Source organism: Lepisma saccharinum, chromosome 1 (assembly GCF_977018435.1).
Source record: "Lepisma saccharinum chromosome 1, izLepSacc3.1, whole genome shotgun sequence".
Classification (NCBI taxonomy): domain Eukaryota; kingdom Metazoa; phylum Arthropoda; class Insecta; order Zygentoma; family Lepismatidae; genus Lepisma; species Lepisma saccharinum.
Window position 1 is genome coordinate 113,781,488 of NC_139229.1, and position 21,775 is coordinate 113,803,262.

General features: G+C 40.0%; 1 protein-coding gene across 3 annotated transcripts in view; it reads right to left on the reverse strand.

The window, feature by feature from the left end:
• The window catches only part of atos (atos homolog atossa), a 99,414-nt gene that overhangs the window by 60,253 nt on the left and 17,386 nt on the right, over positions 1–21,775 (reverse strand). Inside the window, exon 1 of one of the 3 annotated variants that reach the window (XM_083136404.1) lies at positions 12,283–12,297. The exons of the other annotated variants lie outside the window; for them this stretch is intronic. The gene's annotated coding sequence lies outside the window, so the exon portion shown is untranslated. Of the gene's footprint in view, positions 1–12,282; positions 12,298–21,775 lie in introns of those variants that run through there. 3 annotated transcript variants of the gene reach the window in all.

A 21,775-nucleotide genomic window follows, 5' to 3' on the forward strand; every position in this document is an offset into this window, starting at 1 on the left:
TTGTACGAACTGCAATGGTTCAACTTTCGGACTCTCTAAGTCTTCACTATATTATCGTTATGTCCCATTTAGAACAATACGAGCAAGCTAATCGGTAAAGTCCAACATTTACACCTGCTACTGATAGCTGGAAGGCAATTTGCAGACAACGTGACCTTATTTGATATTGCAGAACCGAAAATTTGTCTTATATTTTTATCAGGAGCTTATACTTGAAGCTTTCCACGAATAAACTTCCCGAGACAGAAATGGAAATTTTTTGCAGGGCTGCCAATCACCAAACCTAAACAACTGCACGAGTTTTCGGCTAGAAATTCGTGCATTTCGGCTAATAACTAATTAATACATACACATCAGTTGGTATTTGAAGGATTTTCAGTGGAGGACACCAATACTGTCCACCCAAGAGCCCAACATTAGCAACCAGAGGTATCTTGTACGTGTTATTTTGTTATTTACGGCGCAATTCTGCCACTTTGGGGTAGTCGCGACGATAAGTGATAATTAGATAAAAAAAAATGATAAAGGGACACATGAAAAGAACACCTGTATGCCTAGGCTGGGACTAACTCGGGAATTCAATAACCAGAGAGAGGGATTTCCATTCAACTCCTCTCCAAATACAGTCCTACTTAACGAAACACGATGACGTGAAATGTTCAGGATGCGTTGGCGAGTTAATACCCTCTGCACTAGAGAAAGTTACCTTTTTTTTAAGTTTGCTTTCTGTTTGAAGTAACACCCTGTAAAAACTATTAGTGACCGAGGTAGGGAAATTTGTATCATAGCTTAATATTTAAAAAAATCTCAGATATGAAAAATAACCATTTTATAACCCTCGTCCGACACATTAGCAACGTTTTAAGAGTCAAAAGAATTATGGAAATATGGAAAAACTAGTACCGACAGTCTTAAAAAAAAGCACCCCAAACCTCTTTTAGAAAATTATTGGGCCCGGTACTGATCAATGAACGTTGCGAAGGCATCTCCACACCAGTGGCGTGCTCAGGATTTTCGAAAGGTGGGGGTTACGTATTATCTTTTTAATAGTCAGTTCTCATTTTTCTATTTTTCATGTTTTTTTTTCTTTTAGGAACACTTGGCCAAAAGTGGGGAGGGGTATGACTAACTTTCCCATGGGCACGCCACTGCTTCACAAGTGTTGAGCAATTTTGTGCAACCCTTCTTCGGCTGTTTCTCCGAAGTCACGTGGTTGCCGCAGCACAGACGTGAAGCACGCGCGAGGACCCTTTGGTGAATCACCTTCCAAATGTCCGCCACGTCACGGCCCTTGCGATAACCTACAACGAGAAACGGATGTTTATTAGCCGGAAAGTACGCGGGATCGATTCTAAGTGCATTGCTCACCCTCCCACTTATTTGAATAACCGTCTTTGATTATGAACTTGCACGGTGAAGTTCGTCACTCCCAAAATTCAATTCCTTCGAAGCCTTGCCGTCTCTGCCACTTTCCCTAGCTTGGTAGACTGGCATCTAGGTACTTCTATCGTTAAAAAGGATGATGGGTGAGTCAGCGAATAGGCTATTTGCTTCTCCTAGTAAGGAAAAATCAACAACAATTACAACAAAATATTCTGACTGTTTGTTGGTTAGTTGGTTGATTTATTTCACTTGACTTTTCTGCCACTTTTGGCTAATCGCTAAGATCAGGATATGATTAAATTGATGAAGGGACACTCTCAAAGAACAAGGATTCGAACTGGAGACCCCTCCGAACAAAATTTTGGAGATGAACTCCTTATCATGTACAAATATTGAGGAGATAAACTCCTTGTCAAGAACAGTTCTTTGGTAATTAATTCCTATAGTCAAGAACAAGTTCCTCGTGATGAATCCCTTGTCAAGAACAAATTTTTGGTTATGAACACCTTGTTAAGAAAACATTTTTGGTGATAAGTCCTTGACAATAACAGTTTTAGATGAACTCCTTGTCAAGAACAAGTTTTTGGAGGATAAGGAATTCCTTGTCAAGAACAAATATTATGGACATGAAACTCCTTATCAAGAACAAATTATCGAGATGAACTGCTGACGAACCCGTGACCCGATGAATACAAGGCGACGACGTTACCACTACGCCATCGGGGAGGCATTCGCTATGTTTAATTCTGTTCTGAGTATAATGAAACAACAGTAAATTTCAAGTTGCCTTGTGTATTGTGACAATATCTTATACGTTGCATGCTGTGAATTTGCCACTAATTGCAAGCCAACAGTGGCACTTGCTTCACCTACCAATTGCCCGCGGTAGTGAAACAACCGTTATCCGAGTTAACGCAAACTGGCAAGTGACGTTTCCCACACCAGTTAAGAGTTCGACATCCCAGCATCCGTTGAGACGTCGAAGCTGCATGACAGCTTCCCACATGTGTGTTCCAACCTCCCATCACGTGAGAACATACAAGAGGATGAATATATTTACTCTGGCACACAATAACCTCTTCTAAGTCGGCAGGAAGGCTAGAGAAGAAGAGATCCAGTATCGAAATCCGTTGGCGACTCCTGGTCCTGCCTATTTTCGGAGGATGATGCGTTTTGGTGAATGCAAGCACTTGCGCCTTAACGAACAAGTATCGACTGGATACAGAAGAGCAACGTCCCCGGGCGGGTAAGGTCAGTAACACTGAGGGGAACAATCCACTACGTACGTCTTAAATATACGTTCATGTTCCAACATGATGTGGTAGTATCGTCATACCGCACTGCCGCTTTGCCAGACAGAAAACTGCCAGGTTCACTTTAAGTTTATTTCTCAATCGCAATCAGTTTGCTAGGAGAATATCCGTTAGCACTTCGGATTTTCAAATACCGGTTCCGTAACGATTTCTGTCAAATTCACGGCCTCCTCATTGGCCATGCAATCGAGGGGTCCAAGATTAGATACCTGGTGGAGGCACTGGTTCGTATCCCACTTTAAACTGCAGATCCAGTCCCGATTATCATTCTGTGCTCAAACCCATTGGCTGACTGAGCGGTCGAAAATTCCAGGTTCGACTCTCGACCTGGGCGTTTCCTTGCGTGCATTGATTCAACGATCAGTCTAAATAGACAGAAATGAGACGCAAATAAAATGCAAATGTCTGCAAAATTCACTAAAATTGGTGCTCCTCTAGCAGGAAGATCTTTTCGGCTAAGTTTCCTAAAATTAACTAATTATATTCTTCTTTCGCGATAATTCGTCCTGAAAATCTACTTAGTATGTGGCCATATACAGTCTATTCGTTATGATAAGATAGATTTTTTTTAAACATCCATGCACATAGAAAACTGATTTATTTAAATTAACAACTTCAGCATTTTGATAACTATCAACAAAAAACTAGTAGCCTTTATAAATTATTTGGTAAATCTAAACAAATCTGAACGATTACTTAAAGAACTTGATAGTGGTGAACAATCATTTGTTCGTCACCTATTTTAACCTGTTTGGTTACCAGATTTTTTAAAAAATGTTGTTATTCCAAACTCTCCCCCCCCCCCCCCCGTGTATGTTTACCACAGCTTCAAAGCGCTGACAACTCGCCAATGAAGAAAATAAATAGAAAAAAGAAATAAACATAAAAGAAGAAATATAAAGTTACAAACAAAGACAAAGTATCAGAAAGAGAAGAAGAGTAACGAAGAGATAAAAATAGAGAGAGAGAATTAATTTTGGTGTACCATGACCACGAAAGTAGAGCCCACGTGAACATTTCGTTCACCCTTCAACCCACCCGAACACAATGTCTAGGTATCTCTTATCGCACAACGCGATACCAACCTTGCGTTCTGACATAAGATGCGGAATGCCTACGTTGTTAGGTTTGGTTCTCTTAGCATAAATACACTGCAAATGTATTATTTATGCTAAATTAACTAAACCAACAAGCCTAACCTAGCAACGAAGGCATTTTAACCTAATAATGAAAGCATTACACGATGACGTCAGAAGACGAGGTTGCTAGAGGCTTGTGCTATAATCGAGTCTCTCAATTCTATGTCGACACTGTAGAGTGGGATACACAAGTATTACCAAGCAAACTGTCCATCACAATGAGCTTCAAAAATGTAAACAAACCGCCAAACAAGCTGCTGACAGCCATCTAATGAAAATAGTCATGGACAATTTGTCGGAAAATACTTGCGCATCCCACTGTACACCATTACGTACCATTACAACAAGTACACACACACACTGTATTGCTGAGCACTGAAATCTCTATCTTATCCCAACACAGTAATATTTAGAATGCTTTGGCCATCTTATCGACTTTGAGGAAATTACCTTAGCAAAATATGTAACAGGAAGTCTTGCCAACATGATATGCGTAGAAAGTGCACTCTCAGTCAAGAGTTTACCACGATTCAGCGTCATTAACGTCCTGTTCGGAGCTCATACACAAACCTTCCTTCCAAGATGCGCTGCGCTCATGGGGAAATAAAAGAGGTAGAGATCCACGGAATTAAAATATTCATGAAGGCCATACGCTGGCTGGGTGGCAGAACGAATAACAATCCTAATGCCAAAAATCCCCTGCCGTAACTCTAATTCTAATTTTGGAAGCGTTGGACTCAAAAGCAGTGTTGCCACGAGTAAGGAATGTAAGATAGGTAACACCGTATATAAACTGTGGCATTGTGCACCCAACGACACTGCTTGGAACGCGCCAAAAAGGCAAGATGTTCGTTTGATGCTGTCCACGCTGAAATTACAGAAAGCAGGTATTTCGTGAAAGCAGGGATTGGGGTTACGACTTCTATTTTCAGTGTTTTTTTTCTAGCCAATTTATGTTGTCTTCGTTTAATAAGCATTTTTTACATTTTTTTTTTAGATATTAGTTACAGACGAGATCGAGATGAGCTTATATATCGATACGAGACCCGAGAACTAGACAGAATTCAATAGTCACAAGCGTAGACGTGACTGGCAAGTCGCGTCCGGTTCCACCAGTACGAAATATAACGATTTCAGACTTATTTTTCATGATTGTAGGAAGTGATCGGTTGGTTGTTTTGGTCTATTTTACTTCGCTTTTCTGCCACTTTTGGCTCATCGGGAAGATGAATGCCCAGGCCGAGATTCGAACCCGGAACCTCTGGCGCTGTACCGCATTGTGCTAACCACTCCGCCACGGAGGTCGGCTTATAGGGGAAAATATTTTATGTAATATTGTTTGTACGAGAAAGTAGGGATCTGTATACTTTTTCGTTTCAGTTTACATATTTTTTTGCTCGTAGGAATCTTATACATTCACCTGTATCGGTGGCGGCGATTGGGTTCCAATACTGGGAGGGAGGGGCAAGGACAGTTTACTTTCCATTGGTGATAAGTAGAGCCCGGAAGTTTGGCAAAATGCCTCTTTTTATCTACTGCATATATTGATAAATTTTTTCCGGATATACGTTTCTCATGTTGTTTCGAATGTTTTAGAAGCCTTTTCATTTTGCCTATTTTGCCTATTTGGGACCCCACTGCCTATTTTTAATTATAATGCCTTTTTTCGCCTTTTTTAATTAAATTTGACCATTTTTTAAAAAAATGTGTATATAAATTATTTTTCTCCCAAAAAACGTTGTTGGCATTTATTTTTCTTTCGTTTATTATGTGAATAATTTTCGCCTTATTTAAGTAATATTGAACTCATGTATGTATCAACATTGCTGAAGGAGAAAAGTGTGAGAAAAATGTATTTGATGCTCAGTTAGGATATTGTCTTTCGGTTAACATTTCCTTGTGTATGATTGACTGTTGAAGTGGACAGGTTGATTTCGAACACAAATAATATATTTCTGAAATCTCCCTCTCGAACCCGAAATTAGGAAGTTGCATCTGAGCTTAGTTTACCTCCGCAACCAGTCCTGACCAGATGGGGAACCTGGATATCAGCAGCTATATATTATGCTAACTAACTTTAAAAAAATCAGTGAGGTGATAGATGCTCTTCCAGAAAATGAAGCGGCTTCAATTCGTGAAGTGAAAAAACTCCGGTGCTATTCAAGTTTATTTTTGCACATTATGGTGCATTCCCAGAGACAATTACAATACAAAACTTTAAAAAACACCTTGTAGCATCCATGAAAATGTACGAGGAATCTATGCAGCAGATGATGGAAGTGCCAGGAGAAAAGGGGTCAGCTGTTGCGGAAAAGTGCAAGCGGGTAGTGAGTGCAAATGAGGACTTGAAACAATTGAAAACAATTTGTGATATTCTAAAAGGTGAAAATGCTGTTATCGAAATGCGTCCAGCTACATTAGCTTGTTTTATGTATGCTCCAACAACTTCTGTCGAAGTAGAAATATCATTTTCTATTATGAAAAACATTCTCTCTGACAGACTACTATCAATGAATGTTGAGTAATTAAAAAAAACACCTTGTAGTTATGTGCAATCAAGACGGAGAAAATTGAAATGCTCTTCCCAATGTAGATTTTAACATGTTGCCAGAAATTATAGATAAAAGTAAGCGACTTCCAAATGTGCCTTTTTTCGGTTTATTTTGCCTTTTTTTTCATTTTTAGTGCCGATTTTCCACATTATAAATGCCTTTTTGCCTGCCTATTTTAACGAAAATAAATGCCTGAACTTCCGGGCTCTAGTGATAAGGTTCAGCATGGTGCTGAGGCAAAAGGTCGCCGCCACTGACCTGTATACATACAAACACTTGTGGAAATTGTAACTGTATGACCTTCTGCTTCAGAACAATGCGGAAAGGTACACTGCAACAAATTCCTGATAGGCTATAAAAATTATAAATCTGCCAAACTACATGTGAAAAAAATTGATTATAAATGCTGGAACATTTCATCATTTTACTGAATAAATTTGTTTCTTTTTTTAATGATTTTAGGAACTTATTTGATTTCAAACATGCACAAGAGAAATTAATGTTCATATATGCTAAAAATTATATAAGCAGCATGTTGTTTGAAATTAGATTGTTTAACTTTCCCAGAGGAAACCTTACACATGAATATTTCGGCAGTACAGGAAATTTGTGAGTTTACGGGCATGCCAAGAAAAAGTTTTATGGATTTCTACATTCCTACCAAAAAAAAAAGGGGGAAGTGTGCTTGTTGCCAGGATGCTCGAGGAGTGAAATCGCACCAATCAATGCATTGTTCGCTTTCACTGCTCACCCGTTACAATCCCCATACAGGAAGCGGTTGCACGCACGACGACGTTCACTGATAACACTTCGCGGCGAAAATTGAATTATAGTGTCATCGGTTCTTAAGTCACACATCAACATTCTCCGCGGAACTAACTTATTTTTATAATAACAATTTCGCTCTAAAATAGCATGGTAGAAAAGACTACAAGTTTATATCCTGTGAGAAGATATAGAAGTTTACGCCTAACCCTAAAATAATCTATCTGGAGCTCTGTTCAAGGCGCCAGGTGATTGCATCTCTATTGATCAATAACCCTTTTCGATTGGGGCGAATCACGTGTCGATTTGTCATTTCAGTTGATTCAGTTCAGAAAGACGACTCTTCGACATCAATTGTTAACTATAATGGACAAGTATGTACCATTTCCTTGATTCTTGCTCTCTAAGACTAATAATATTTAGTGTTCATATGAGTCTTGATTACATATAGAAATACAAATATCCTCATTGTTTAAAAAAAATAATCCAATTTAATTATCTTGCTCCAACTTCCCCCATTCGCCTTGCTGACTCTTCCAATCACAATTTATTTTCTTCTTATCTTCACTCTCAATTGACAACTCATTTACCTTCATTTAGTTTTCTTAGAGCATTTTTATGGAAAGTCTTTCCTTCAACAAGTATGTAGGATGTGCGTATGTGAAGATTCCCTCCATAACAAACTTGTAGTGAATCTAGTTCTGCCACTATTTAAATTAAAAACGTTTCCTCAAATATTTTTATTGTGCTTGTTAATTCAAAGCTTAATAAAAGTTTGCTATTCATGTATTACATTAGGAAATATGGAATTCAATAATTTTTGGGTTGCTTCATCAATTTCATCTAATCATCGCTCATCTTAGCGTCGCAATTATCTAAAGGCGTAGTGGTAGCACATTATAATCAAGGGATTCCGGGTTCGATCCCCGCTGAAGGCCACTTTAAACTGTAGGACCACTCCTATTAGTTCATCAGTGTACGTACAGTCACGGACACTTTTGTATTGTAACAACCCCACTGACTTTCAATGGGATCATTACAATCCAGAAATGTCAACGACAGTACGTACTGATGAAAGGGAAGGCAAAAGACAAGAATTCCATTTTCTGCTTGCCACTTGATTACCGACGTCACACAAATGGCAGATCTTGATTGGATGATACCTTGCAGCTTCCAATTAACGGAAACCAAGCGCCTACGGAAGCGACGTGGGCACCGAGGCTTCATCGCCTGGGCAATCCTGAACGGGGGATGGGAGGGGGAGGAGAGTGAAACTAATCGATTGGAGAAGACGCAAGTAGGGCGCTGATCCACTTCTGGTGGCAAAACTGCAGCGTTAGCGCGCAACTGGTTGCATTTGTAGAACCCTCTCCCTTTCTCTCCTTGCTTGATGGAGTTCCAGAAGCAGGCTGCCTCTCAATAATCCTCTTTTCTCTCTCTCCCTCTCTCTATCCGTCGGTTGGCTTTCTAGGAGCTGCTGTCAGTGAACAAACAAGCCTCGAAGACAAGGTTGCCCCGCATTTCCGAATTGAGTACATTGCGGCATTCTGCACAGGATGAGCCCAATTCTCAATCTACATTCACTTGTCAATTTACCTCAAATTTGCCACACCGCATGTATATTAGTCTTCCTTGGTCACGGCACTTTCTACTACCTTTCCATTCATTCAGATATTGGGCTCGTTTTCTTTTGCTGCGTCACAAGGCACGAAAAAAACTCATTATAGCAAGAGTCTCTACACTCAGCTTTTGCACAGTTTTAACATACGCACAAATACACACACAACAGCGGCAAACTTTCAGACTCCGTGCACATCTGAGTGTACTCAAAAGAACAGCCCGTTCTATCCTGAATGTATGCAGCACTTATTCAGGGTTGACAGTACCATGTATTTTTCGGTAGGAAAACGAGAAAAATTTTCACAACACAACAAACATCGTCTTCCACTTTGGGCTCAACCAGTGGGCTTGTGCTGTTCAATTATTGATTTAATCGTATCACCATTCATCCTCGTATTCGCGATTAGGCAAAAGTGGCAGGAAAGCGAAGTAAAATTAAGCTATCAGTCATGTAAAAATGTATATCCAGTTTCGCTTTTGCGAAAACTTGACGAAGAGTTGGTAATAATCTAATGTTTTATCCTTAACACGACTTTTATTAAATAGTCTGTCTCTGTCTCTCTCTCTCTCTCTCTCTCTCTCTCTCTCTCTCTCTCTCTCTCGTTTTGTAACTCTCCTTCCTCTCATTTCCTTTCTACATTTCTATACTTTATCTCTTTATTCCTCTTTCTTGATTTGATTTGACTTTTGTTATTTAGCGTAGCTTTTCTGTCACTTTTGGCTAATCACGACGATGAGGATGGGCGATGGTGATTAAGAGAAAGTCACAAAGAACGCCCATGCCAAGGACGGGATTCGAATCCGGGCCCTCTGGCGTTCTTTCTATTCCTTTTTCTTTGTCATTCTCTCACTTCCCCTTCTGTATTTCTCTTTCTTAGAAGAATGAACGGGTCAATGGCCAGAAAGAGAAAGAGAGAGAGAGAGAGAGCAGGTGTAAAAGAAATAATTCTATGTAACTCACTTTGATATTGCTTTCCAACAGAAAAATCCTCATATCTCAAAAATGTGTCACATGACAGGCATTTGTAGTTCGGGAATGCGTTTTGTTTGCATTTTCGTCCTTTTGTGGATTGGTCCCTTGGAAAAGCTATTATAGAGCGGGTCAAGGGGAGGAATGCAAGATGAAGCGACGAGAAGTAAAAAGCGAGAGGGTGCTGTGTGACCCGGTTGGGCAAGATATCCTCGCGCCTGCGGCTAAATTCGATGACAAGCTCTGGTGTCTGCGGGCAACTGCAAAATCCGTTTCCGCACAAGCTGGGAAGTAGGTCAGTGCGTGCTTCATAAATCAGCCAACGCCGCGCACGCATCGAGACCGAGACTTTCGTCGCTCCCGCTGCTCTATCACGATGGCGCTGTTGTCGGACGGATGACTTTATCGCACGCACAAAGAACGCAATGAGAGTGTACTGCGTGCTTGTGCTTGCCTCCCCCTCTCTCTCTCTCTGCTTGGTTGTCCAGCTATCTGGTGATTTTTTCAATCTACTTTGTCAGTCACTATGACAAACAACCTGTTATCCTTTCACGCATTGTGCGTATTTGCGGCATGCTGCACAGTCATAAGAATTGTGTTTTCTTCCTTTTGTCGCCAAGCAGAGCCGGATTTTTATGTAACAATAACTTGTGAAATATGTACAATAGTGTGCCGAAAAATGTAATTAATACTGTTAAATGGAGCAAACTTATATCTTTCCAAAAAAGGCATCTCATTTAGTGCTCATTATGAATTTTTGTTACAGCTACAAAACAAACCAGAGGAGGAATTTTACCCAACAGCTCCTGCCAAGTCGCATATCGTTTCGACACCCTACCCTCTGTACGATTATGCTGAGGAACAATTTGAGAACATGATATAAAATGAATGAATACAGCACAAAGATTCCTGCCTTGGGGAGTTCGATTGTAGTAACCGACTTGACCATCATCACGGACAAGTTCCGAACGGTGATTGATGGTGATCATAACACCTTTGGCACACCTTTCCTGGTAAGAAAAACGAATGTAGGAATCTCTGCTATTTTTGGAGATGATGTGATCAACACCTCCTGGCGCCTTTACTACCCAAGTACAATTTATTTGAGGCTGGGTGAACCCCAGAGGATCTTTATGCAAGGACAAGGTCGGGAAAGTCCGACCTTAGATCGCCTTTCCGCGAATCGAACAAGGGCCTCCCGCGTGGCAGGCAGACGCCCTACTGACTGGAGTAGAAGTAGCTTTTTCCAGAGGATGAGCGGAAAAGAACTTGCCTTGTAAGGGCTGCAATAGCCGAATTATATTATTTGCTATCCCTTTCGAAGGACTAGTGCAACTGCAAATAGTATAACCTGTATAAACCTTTTGGCCTATACAAAGTAACAAACTGACAGTGTAACCATTGTGAAACCCAAGATACAGCACAGCCACCGACCACCATGTATCTAGCTATCCATGTAATAAGTCAGTAAACGTATTTTTTATCTCAAGACTTGTGTAAATACCTCTCTACGTCCCGTAGTTTCACCGCCAGTAACGCATCACGGCAAAAACAAAAGAACTCTGTTACGACAGGATGCTGGAGGAACACGAGCAGGTTCAAATTCGTCTGGTTTCGTGACGCGTTTTGCATAATCTGCCGCTCCTGTACCTGGCATGGAAAGCGTGATTTTTGTCGGGTTATGCAGATTCTGACCCGATTCCAGTGATCCGCACTTGTTCGCAAGTGACAAGTAGGTCGTACTGTTTTACGGACGCTGCTGCATTTTCAGAGCTGTGGGAGCAGACAAAAAAGATCGGAAACATACGTTCTACCCACAAACTTCTATGATGTCCCCCTTCAAAATATAACTTCAACAAAAAGAGACATTTATTACTTTCACCAACATAATGAAATAAATTGATCTGTTTCCATAATTGGCACCACTTTCATACTTACGCAACCTAATGCATTTGCAGTGTGTGTTTGTGGAGGGAAGACTGGCTAGAATTTGTTCTTGTTATTAATATTAGAAATACTGAGATTGCTTAATAAAAAAACCCACAAGAAAGAACCACAAAATAGTTTCTGGTGACTAATATATTTGTTTAAATAGGCAACAAACAACTGATTCTTCACAAGAACCAAGTTCTTTTAGTAACCGGGTACATTTATTGAGATTTACCATAAAAACTGGTCAAACTACCAAATTTAGTAATGTAACTGCAAATGTGTGAAAAATGACCATAGCTAATTTCACTGTCAGATCTTTAAACTTCCTTTTACAATCTGTTGAATTGTGGCAGAACGCCAGCGTTGAGTCTGATTCCGCACAAGATTACACAGATTATCCGTATTTTTATTAGTTTTCATTTAACTGAGAAAACAACAGAACGTCAGATTTGACAATGATTTGTGGTATAAATATTCATTATATATTAATTATGGCTATGTTTTTCATGACAAATTAACAATCGTTCGTAAATAAAATATCAACATTATCAAAACCGAGACGTTTAACATAATGGATAGATTTTTAAGAAAGAACATGTGCTACTTACATGTAGCTTTCACCAAACAAGGCCATTTTCTCAGAAACTCACCTGAAAGGAAGAAGGGAAATGTTAGCAAAACAAGCAACTCACATCGACAATGATAAATTATACCTTGTCCCACCTATCTCTGGACCAGGATAACGAAAACAAGTCTCGGCGCAAGTAATGACGCTAGATGGCTCCGCCACACGCGAGAAGGAATGTTATTGTATGAAAAAAAAAGTGTTTCCCCTGTGCTATGCACCACGAGGGGAGAAAAGCAACTGCAGTTACCAGGCTTCGAGCAGAGTGTACTGCTTCGCTCTGACCACTCGATTTCCTCCCCTTCTCTGATGCTATGCGTGGCCTAGCTCCAGAGATATCTGGGACAGTGTATACTAGTTTACGTACCTGGGAATTTAACGTGTAATTTCTTGCTTCTTACATACAAATAAAAAAAGTAAAAGTAATAAACAAATCAATTAACTTAGAACTCCTTTGTTAGATTAATGCAGGAAAGAACTATGAACTAACCAGTCTCTAAAGCTACATTTGTACGAAGTTTCTAAGAAACTTATATACCATATTATAAACGGACACAAAGATATTCTGAAGCCCTGCGTAGAACTCGGTAGAATACTTACATTAACTTTAATGCACAAGTCAGAACAAGGAATAGAATTCTACAATGTTTTAGAGTAAAATAAATAATATGGGACACATTGGACTAGACCTTGTATTTTGGCTCGTTTGTTGTAGATTTTGTGCCAAGCTTATTCGCAACATCTGACGGCCAGTTGGCTTGGCCATTTCACTTACACCCACGCGTGAAGTGCCTAGGCTTCGAGGTTAGTGACTGACTGTTGGTTGTTTACATACGAAGTCCTGGCAACAAATATCGCAAGTCCAATGTTTTCTCAGTATGCCTAGCCTCGAGCTCTTCCTACAAGCACCTCAGATTTCAAAGTAATTTTCCACTCTTCATTTTCAGTAGAAGTTTATGAGCAATAGTTGAATTATTGAAAAAGCAATTAGACCAAGTAACATCATGTAGTTCCAACACATGCATCCTTATAGCAATAAATGTAATATTTTATGTGGTTAGGTCATCTCATCTACATAGTACAACCTAATATTGTGTTCATAGAATGCAGAACAAACGTGTTCGAAACATGCTGTAACTTCTGAAAATCAATGCAATCTTTGTCGAATAAACCAGCACAAAAACAATTTACACTTTGTTTACATTGTGATATAAAAGCGAAATTCTGGCATTATATTTACATGAAAAGGTGTGAAAAAGTGTTGCCAAGTAAACTGAAGTACACGGTATTAAATACTGATCTAGAATGACTGGATTCGTGTACTTATTCTAAAGCACAATGTTAATACAAGTCAATTTAAGAATTCGAGAGTTCTGGATCTGTGATCACAGCCCGGGAGGTTTTGTTGCATTATGGATGTAGTATCTGTTCTGTGTATTTTTGGGTATTTCTGTGTATATTGTTGGGTCAGTTAAGTCTTGTAAATACTGAAAAGTCTGAATCATATACACACAAAAAAAACTAGATACGGGAAAGCCATTTAAAAAGCAAGATATTACGGTACATAGTACATTGCACTACGTCAAAAAAAAAAACTTGGAAAAAGTTTTCACAAACATTTAGAATTATGACTACCTTCTAGAGGTAGAAACTAGTTTTACAACAAACAATCCACTGTGTCTAGAGGCTTTACAACCATTGCGAAAACAAAAACAAAAGAAAAAAACATTTCCGAAACCTTTCTCCATTACATCACGCACTAACGAGGTCGCCAATCTCACTCTCTTACATAGCTTTAAGGGGCCGTTGCTGTCCTTCCAGTCTTCACCCAGCTTGATTTATTAATCGCAGACCACACCTCGCTGCAAAACCTGCGACCGGATATTTGAACACCTCCATAGTAATGAATTACAACATGCATTCATAACAATAAATTACAAAGAAACGTAATTTAAGGGTACAGGTTTAGAATCATGCCATTATATCGGTTGCAGCATGCAGTGTTATATTCCAAGAAGAACTGCAGCACGGTTTGTTGGTGCAAATTGTTCGTGTCAAAACATTGGTAGAGCTCGGCAACGGTGCATACAAGATTCTGGCCATAGGCCTTTTCTAGTGTTGCCCACGGGACGAGACGGGACAGGCTTTTAAAAATTCGAGACGAGACGAGATTGACCATTTGTCATAAGACAAACGAATATTTTCGAGACGAGACGAGACAGGCCAAAGTCTCGTCTCGTGGGCAACACTAGCCTTTTCACAGAGCCAAGAGGATGACACAAGCCATATCCCAATAGGTGGTCCAAATGAATTTGTCAGGTTGAACTCTGATTCCTTGTTGCGCAGTGTTGGAACCACACTGGGTTTTGTTACATACACGCCACACTATACTGAATGTTAGACACCTTATGCATTAATGCCTTATCAATTTCCATTTCTGATATTTGCAACGAATAGTTTGGATTTTTTCCTACAGTCAGGGACCATAAATAACGTTTCTCTGAAATTTATCCATAATTTTCCTCCTGCGAGAGGTGTGTAATTGTAAATTTAGTGTCAAAATGATCATAAATTATTCCTTTATGAAAAATTAGGGGAGTCGTGACAATAGGAGTGTGTACGTGGATAAAACGCTGACGTTACTGACCATGAAAATGAGCACATTTAATTTATTTTTAACATTTCCACGTACTACACATTTACAAAACAGAATTAACTTATTTTTCTTGTGCAGTCCCTTTTTGAAAAGTGTGCAGAAACATTCAACATGTAGAAGCACATCCACAGTTTAGGAAATTTCGAAGGAATTTCACTAGTCATGTCGTGACATTCATACCTCCAATCCATCCATCTCGTGGTAGGATTGAAAGGGCTCAGCACGATGGCATTTGGACAGTCATCTGCACACAATACATCCACGTGCATGAAAGAAAAGACGAACCAAAGTTTAAAAAAACAAACTGCTGCCCCAGACAACTCGAGAGTTGAATGTTAACAAGTTCAATGTGCTTCATAAGGAGCAATGAGACAGTTTAATGCACGTGCAAACTGTGCAAAGCCTCGCCTAGTGTTGGTCCGCACGGGCCTTACGAAAGGAAGAGGCACGGTTGTTCACATAGCCTACTTTCTCTCGCACTCTCAACATTGTTCGTTGTGGAGTGTTGGTACCTTATTTGAGCAGTTCCAACACGATTTCGGAAAGTAAGGTTAATCAAATTTAACTTGTGTCTGCAAAGCGTGACTATCAATTTCTGTGATGAAATAGCTACCATTTGTATCTCTGTGGAGAGTTTAAGTGCTCGTACGTATAGTGGAGTAGGAGAAAAAAAATATACTATTTTCGCCTTAGAACAGAAATCGAATGATTTAAAAACTGCTCGACGATAATATTGTCTTGCACTTCTGAGAAGACAGACACACCTATATTATATTGTCTTTCAGAACATTAGAACATCCCCCCCCCCCTTTCCATCTTTCAATCAAAATTCTTTGCTTTCTTCTTTGGTCAAGATCCGAAGAGCAGAAAATAAATTACTTTATTTCAAGTATGAGACTTTATAGCTGTACAATCATGGAAAGAAATACGCCTCCCTTAAGACTACTGGTATTAAGGCTCAATGGGAGAAGTATTTTTTTGCACGACTGTACATACCTTACAAAATAAATAGTACATTTTTCTATAATCCCTCCTCTTCATAAATATTACGAGTTCACAACTACCTTCTTTTACTTCCCTCGCTTTCACTGAAACTGTACAATTATCGATAGTTTGTTTGATATTTGTTGTTAGAAGTTTTTAAGAAACCCCTCTCAACCTCTTTGCCCAGATATGATGTAAGAAAGTTCCTAGCTTCCTTATTTGGACACTATTCCTGACTTCTACATGAGGTTCTTGAACGATACTAAATCAACACAAAATGTGGGTCATTACCGGAAATGTGTGTACCAAAGGCGAGAGCGCAACCTTGAAGATTTCTCTGACGCTTCATTACCAAAGCAATTATATTGGAAACTGTTATGCGTGTGCGTGTATGTAACACACTTATGCTATATTACTTTATTTATTTAAATTAAGTTAATCCAAGCTGTCTCTTAATGTAGATAGAGCAATAATTTTCCTCAAATCATATTCTGCATATGCACTGTACAATATTGTACTCTTATACTTTCACGAAATTGTGAATGCAATTGTGTTTCTTTCCTTTCATTCTTCCCTTTTCTGATCTATGGTATTGTTATAATTGGTATGTATGGATTTTCATTATTCCATGTAGGCCTATTGTAACTGGAGTAAAAGCTATGTTATAGTGATAAATAAACAAACATTTCACTTCATCTACTTCTCCCAGCGTTCGTACTGGCTGGAAGAACACAGCAGTATAATGTTCTAACCTGCTAGCTAAACTAAGGCACTGATTCGATTTCTTATTAAGGTATTAATGTTTGTGTTCGTTTACTTTGCGCCATGATTTACCAATTCTCGGGCTAAAGTGTCATAGCAAAACAATAAATTATATTTGCGCGGCAATTAACATTGGCTCTTACGTCTTACGAGACTTGGGAGTTTCGCATCACGGCGGATGGAGCTTCAATTTGCCTCAGCACAGACTATTGCTGGGACGTTCTTCAGTCACTCTACAGTAGTTATTCTAAATCGTTGATTAAAACTCAAGAATTCCTACACAGACTCAGCCATTGCTCTTCCTCATACACCAACTTTCACCGACGACAACAACGAAAAATGAAAGTCGCCCGCTGGAAAAGTACAAGGGATTGCATCAACCTCACCAGGCGTGTAGCTACAATCTTTGTGCAATACTTGAAAAGCTGCAGATACGGCAATCTACAGCATTGTATGCGTGAGAAGGAACACGCCGAATGTTTTCCGCTCCAATCATGCATTGCAGGTGGTCACGCTACCTAAAATTCTTGTCAGAAGAGTACTGCTTCCTATTTAATAAAAACGAAGGTAGTAAAACTATTCATCGGACCTTTGGTATAAATTTAAAGGGGGAGATACGAAGCTCTCGATAAAGTGTTAAATCTTAGATTGTAAAGAGATTTCTGTAGTGGAGAGAGAGTTCGAACATTACATTTTGGAGACTGTATTTAGCGATATGGTATTCACAAGTTTTCGACCCCGACCGTTACAAAAGAGAAGCTGGAAAAGACTACATATCTCTGGATCCTAAGAAAGTTGGTGTTTTAAGTCCACTTTATGTGTTACGAGAATGTGTATTTGGCGCTTTACTAAGGCGAATGTGAAGTTTATACTATAGCGGCATTACAAGACATAAGCGATATTCTCGATATTCATTAATAACATCACTTCTTAATATACAGGGTGTCATTTTAATGGCGCCCACGGACCACGGAAACGTATAGAGGACATCAAAACAAACAACTTTTCTCCATAACATTTTTCTCGTTGGTGCGTCGTTTCGGCGCTACAGTCGTTCAAAAAAGCCCTTTTTGCCGCCTGAATGCTCGCAACCACACACAACATTCGAATGCATTGGTGACGTCATATCTCGTCGTGAAGCGATGCGTTCCATGGTTGCCAGGAACACACATACTCTGTGAAAAATGACATAGCTACAATCAGCCACATTATGTACCGTAACACAAAACGAGAAAGCACGTTCTGTAACCTAACAGGAAGTAAACAAACGATACGAAAAATAGTAGAAAGAAAATAGAATTCAAGTGGAAGTGGTCATATCGAATTTTGTCTCAGCTTACATGTCAAATATTTGCAAATCTAGTTACCAAGTTGGCATCTACAATTCAGTCTAGCCACTTCGTTCTTCTGATACTACGTAGTTGTAATAGTTTGCAAATGTGAACAGGGCAGTATATTCGTTACTGATTCATCATTACGTTGTTACTGTGGTTGTACGTGTTTTAGCCGTAATGTAACAACGTGAACCTCGGATACTTCCGTTATCAGCACGAAAGTACCGCATCGCATCTGGACACAAACCTGTAGATATCAACCTTGCAACGAGATTTGCAAATATTTGACATATAGTTGGGCGTAAACAGCCACGTGTAACCTGTATGTCCAATAAAATTTATTGTTGTTGATATTTTAGATGTAGGTGAGACAAAATCCGACATTGACATTTCATTTTGAATACGTTTTTTTTTTACCATTTCTCATATCATTGGTTCACTTCGCCCTTCCCCTGCGATGACTGCTGATCTTCTGGCTGGTAGGCTATGATGTTCGGTCTTCTGGACGCGTTTCTCGCTTTGTTTTACAGCTAATAATGTGGTTGGTAGTTTGTCATTTTTCACAAAATTTGTGTTCCTTGCAACACTGCCGTGCGCTGTTTCGCCGCAGGATATGACGTCACAGGTACGATTAAATGTTGTGTTGGGTTGCCAGCATCCAGGCGGCAAAACGGTCTTTTTTGAACGGCTGTAGCGTCGAATCGACGCACCAACGAGAAAAATGTTACTGGGAAAAGTTGTTTGTTTTGATGTCCTCTATACGAATCTGTGGTCCGTGGGCGCCATTAAAAAGACACCCTGTATAATGTTGGTATACTGCTTAATTTAAAGCATGTGCATCATTTGTAACAAAAGCTAAGAAAAAGTTCTTTAGGTAGACACGCTGTCGTAATTAAATACTTTGTAGGGATTACGATATGGTCTGAGGGCGCGAATGATATGATTTGGGGGGGACGCATGGCATGATTTTTGGGGGGTGCGCCATTGGCCTTGGGGAGGATGGGCACCCTGCTTACTGATTACTGTTATTGGTGGAGCAACAAGAAAATCCCTCTTACAAAACAGATTTGCAACTTTTCATAGCACCTGCTTCTCAAAAAACCTCGTGGGTGCGAATATGCAAGTGCAGTGGAATGAAGGTCGCCCGCCACCACCACGCATCCCCAACACGAGGACCATCCATCCACTCGGTGGAGACAAAAGGCGTGGTTGTCGAACACCTGCTTCCACACCATGATCCTCGACTCACGACCTATGGAAGAATAGTGGTGAGTCAACGAGCAGCTGAGAGGACACGCCCCTCTTGTGGGACAAACACGCAACTGTGGACAATCAGGGAATCAGCAGGTTTTTGTTGTGTTTTTTCTTACTCTTTCCATTCTGTTTACAACCAACCAGGACAAAACCAGTGTTGCCAACCTTCCCCCTGAAAAAATAACTTTTTCGCAGTAGTAGTGTGGAATTTCACACCGAGACAGTGTTTGCAACCTGATACCTGGCACACACCCAAAGGGGGTGTGGGGGTTATAACTGCCCCCTTTGGCCCAGCATTTCTGAAAAAAGAATGTCAAAGGCAGGAAGGAATACGTGGCAAAATGAGGACAGACTCCTAAAAAAAAGGTATACATAGCCCTTCACCCCTCTAAAATCTTGGGCACGCCACTGGGTCTTATGTAGATGAAATTTGTTAAAATAGAGCCATATACCAAGAATTGTCGTAGGATTCGAGATCGCCACATCAGAGTTTTGATGTCGTAGACAAAGATAAATATGATACAGCAGTTTCGTGCTGATATGAACAGAAAACAACAAAAGACGACGCATCACATACGGATATGCAAACAGTAAAAGAGTATAAGTTAAAGTACACATCCTGAAACTGGACCTACAGTTTCAAGTGGATTCCGAACCACTTTGCAATGTGCGTTCACTGGAAACAGAACCTGGGACTATTGGATTGCGTTAGCAACCATGCTATTGGAATGGTGCTCTCTTTTTAGCCTCAAAACAAGATAGAAACTAATCTCAGCGTTGCTGTTGGGCAAACACAGGAGATGTATTAAGTAGAAATTTCAGCGATATTATGTTAACAGTTGGCAACTCTGGGTCGACAATTCTTTTGTGCTTTTCTTCGTAATTCCCACTGTGTCACGTCAACGTAACAAAGAAGCATAGAGTTTTTTGGCTATTGTGTGACGAAACACTCAATTCCCAAACAGCGGTTGCTCTAATTGCAGTTTCCAAGAACTTGACCGTAAAAAAGAAGCCTCCGTTTGTGCGTGCGTGCTGGCTGGCCCAGCGAACCTCTCGATGTAATGAACCCTCCATATAAATAATGCAGGTTCGCCGTAACGCCTCTTCGCAGCCTTTATTTCCGCTGTTCTTTGCTGACTTCTTCCCCGACCGTTCGGCTAGCGAGGTCGTTCACCTGGAGTTCCTAGCATTCATCTGTGGCCGAGGATCGAAACCCGCCTACGCCTGGAAGACAAAGGAGGCCTTGAATTTTCCCGCCAAGGGCTGGGTTGCCACTCCAAGTTGTTTCCCATTCATTTGCAATGATCCTCGCATAAGGCCAAAGACCTTAGGGAGATTTCACATCGAAGCGACAAGTGCTGCTTGAAGTTTTCACCAATCGAATGCAGGCTCGTGCGGCCTGTCATGCCTCTACGTTGTGAAACGTTGATATTGATCGGTTCCTTCCCGGGAGACACGTGTCGTCTTTCGCTTCTCCCTTAGAATAAGGGAGAATTCACACCGAAGAGACACGCGACACGAGAGTTTCACACCGAAGAGACAAGATGCACGCGACACGCGGCAAGCGACACTGGTTTATTTGCTCAGTTTGCATGATGGTACCGATATAATTGCATTAATCAGTTTATTAGTCACCCGAAAAAAACGTAACAAGAGACATTGTTACATGTAAATTGCGTTGTAAAATTTGTGCAAGTTATGGAAACTTGGGAGATGCATGTTGTGCATGAGAAAACTGAGAAATAATATGCACTGACCTCAAACTGAATACGCTAGACTTTTCAGCCTGAATAAAACTAATACCTAAACACTAGATAAATGGTTCTTATCCTTCGTAAAACCATGCAACGGTATTTTTTTTAAAGTCAATGCCCTTAGCCGAAGGATTACAGTATTAAAGATTTTATGCATGAATTAACATGTACCTATGAAATTAAATACTGATAAATAAATTCTAGCATAATCATAAAGAGTAATAATAGTTTGATTACGTGTGTAGGATTGTTGACAAATATAAAAATATGGAAGACAAAGTGGTGACGTCGTCTCCTTGTAATTAAGTGATCCCGGGTTCGATAACCGGTGGACGCACCGGGCAGATCCAGTTCTGATTAGTCTATTTGTGTATATGATATGAGGGCAAATATCGGGTCGCGGCCCGGCGGTTGAGAAACAATGCACTAGAGTGCTTTACCATGTTGACATATATTTTGGACTAAAGTGCCTCCGTATGCTGGCTTTTTCAAATAAAAGCAGTCAGGTAAATGGCCAAAACACGGCCTCTTTACACGATGTTGAAGGCAAATTACAGCCGATAATTGCATCAAAAAACTTGATAAAGCGAAAAGAACGTTATGTTTAAATCTTAAAACATTGTGCATATCGATACTTTATTATATTAGCAAATTAGAGGTTCAAATATGATCCCGGCTGGGCTATCTTCCAGAGTCTAAATATAACTCGTTGCAATGAAGCATTCACTGCGC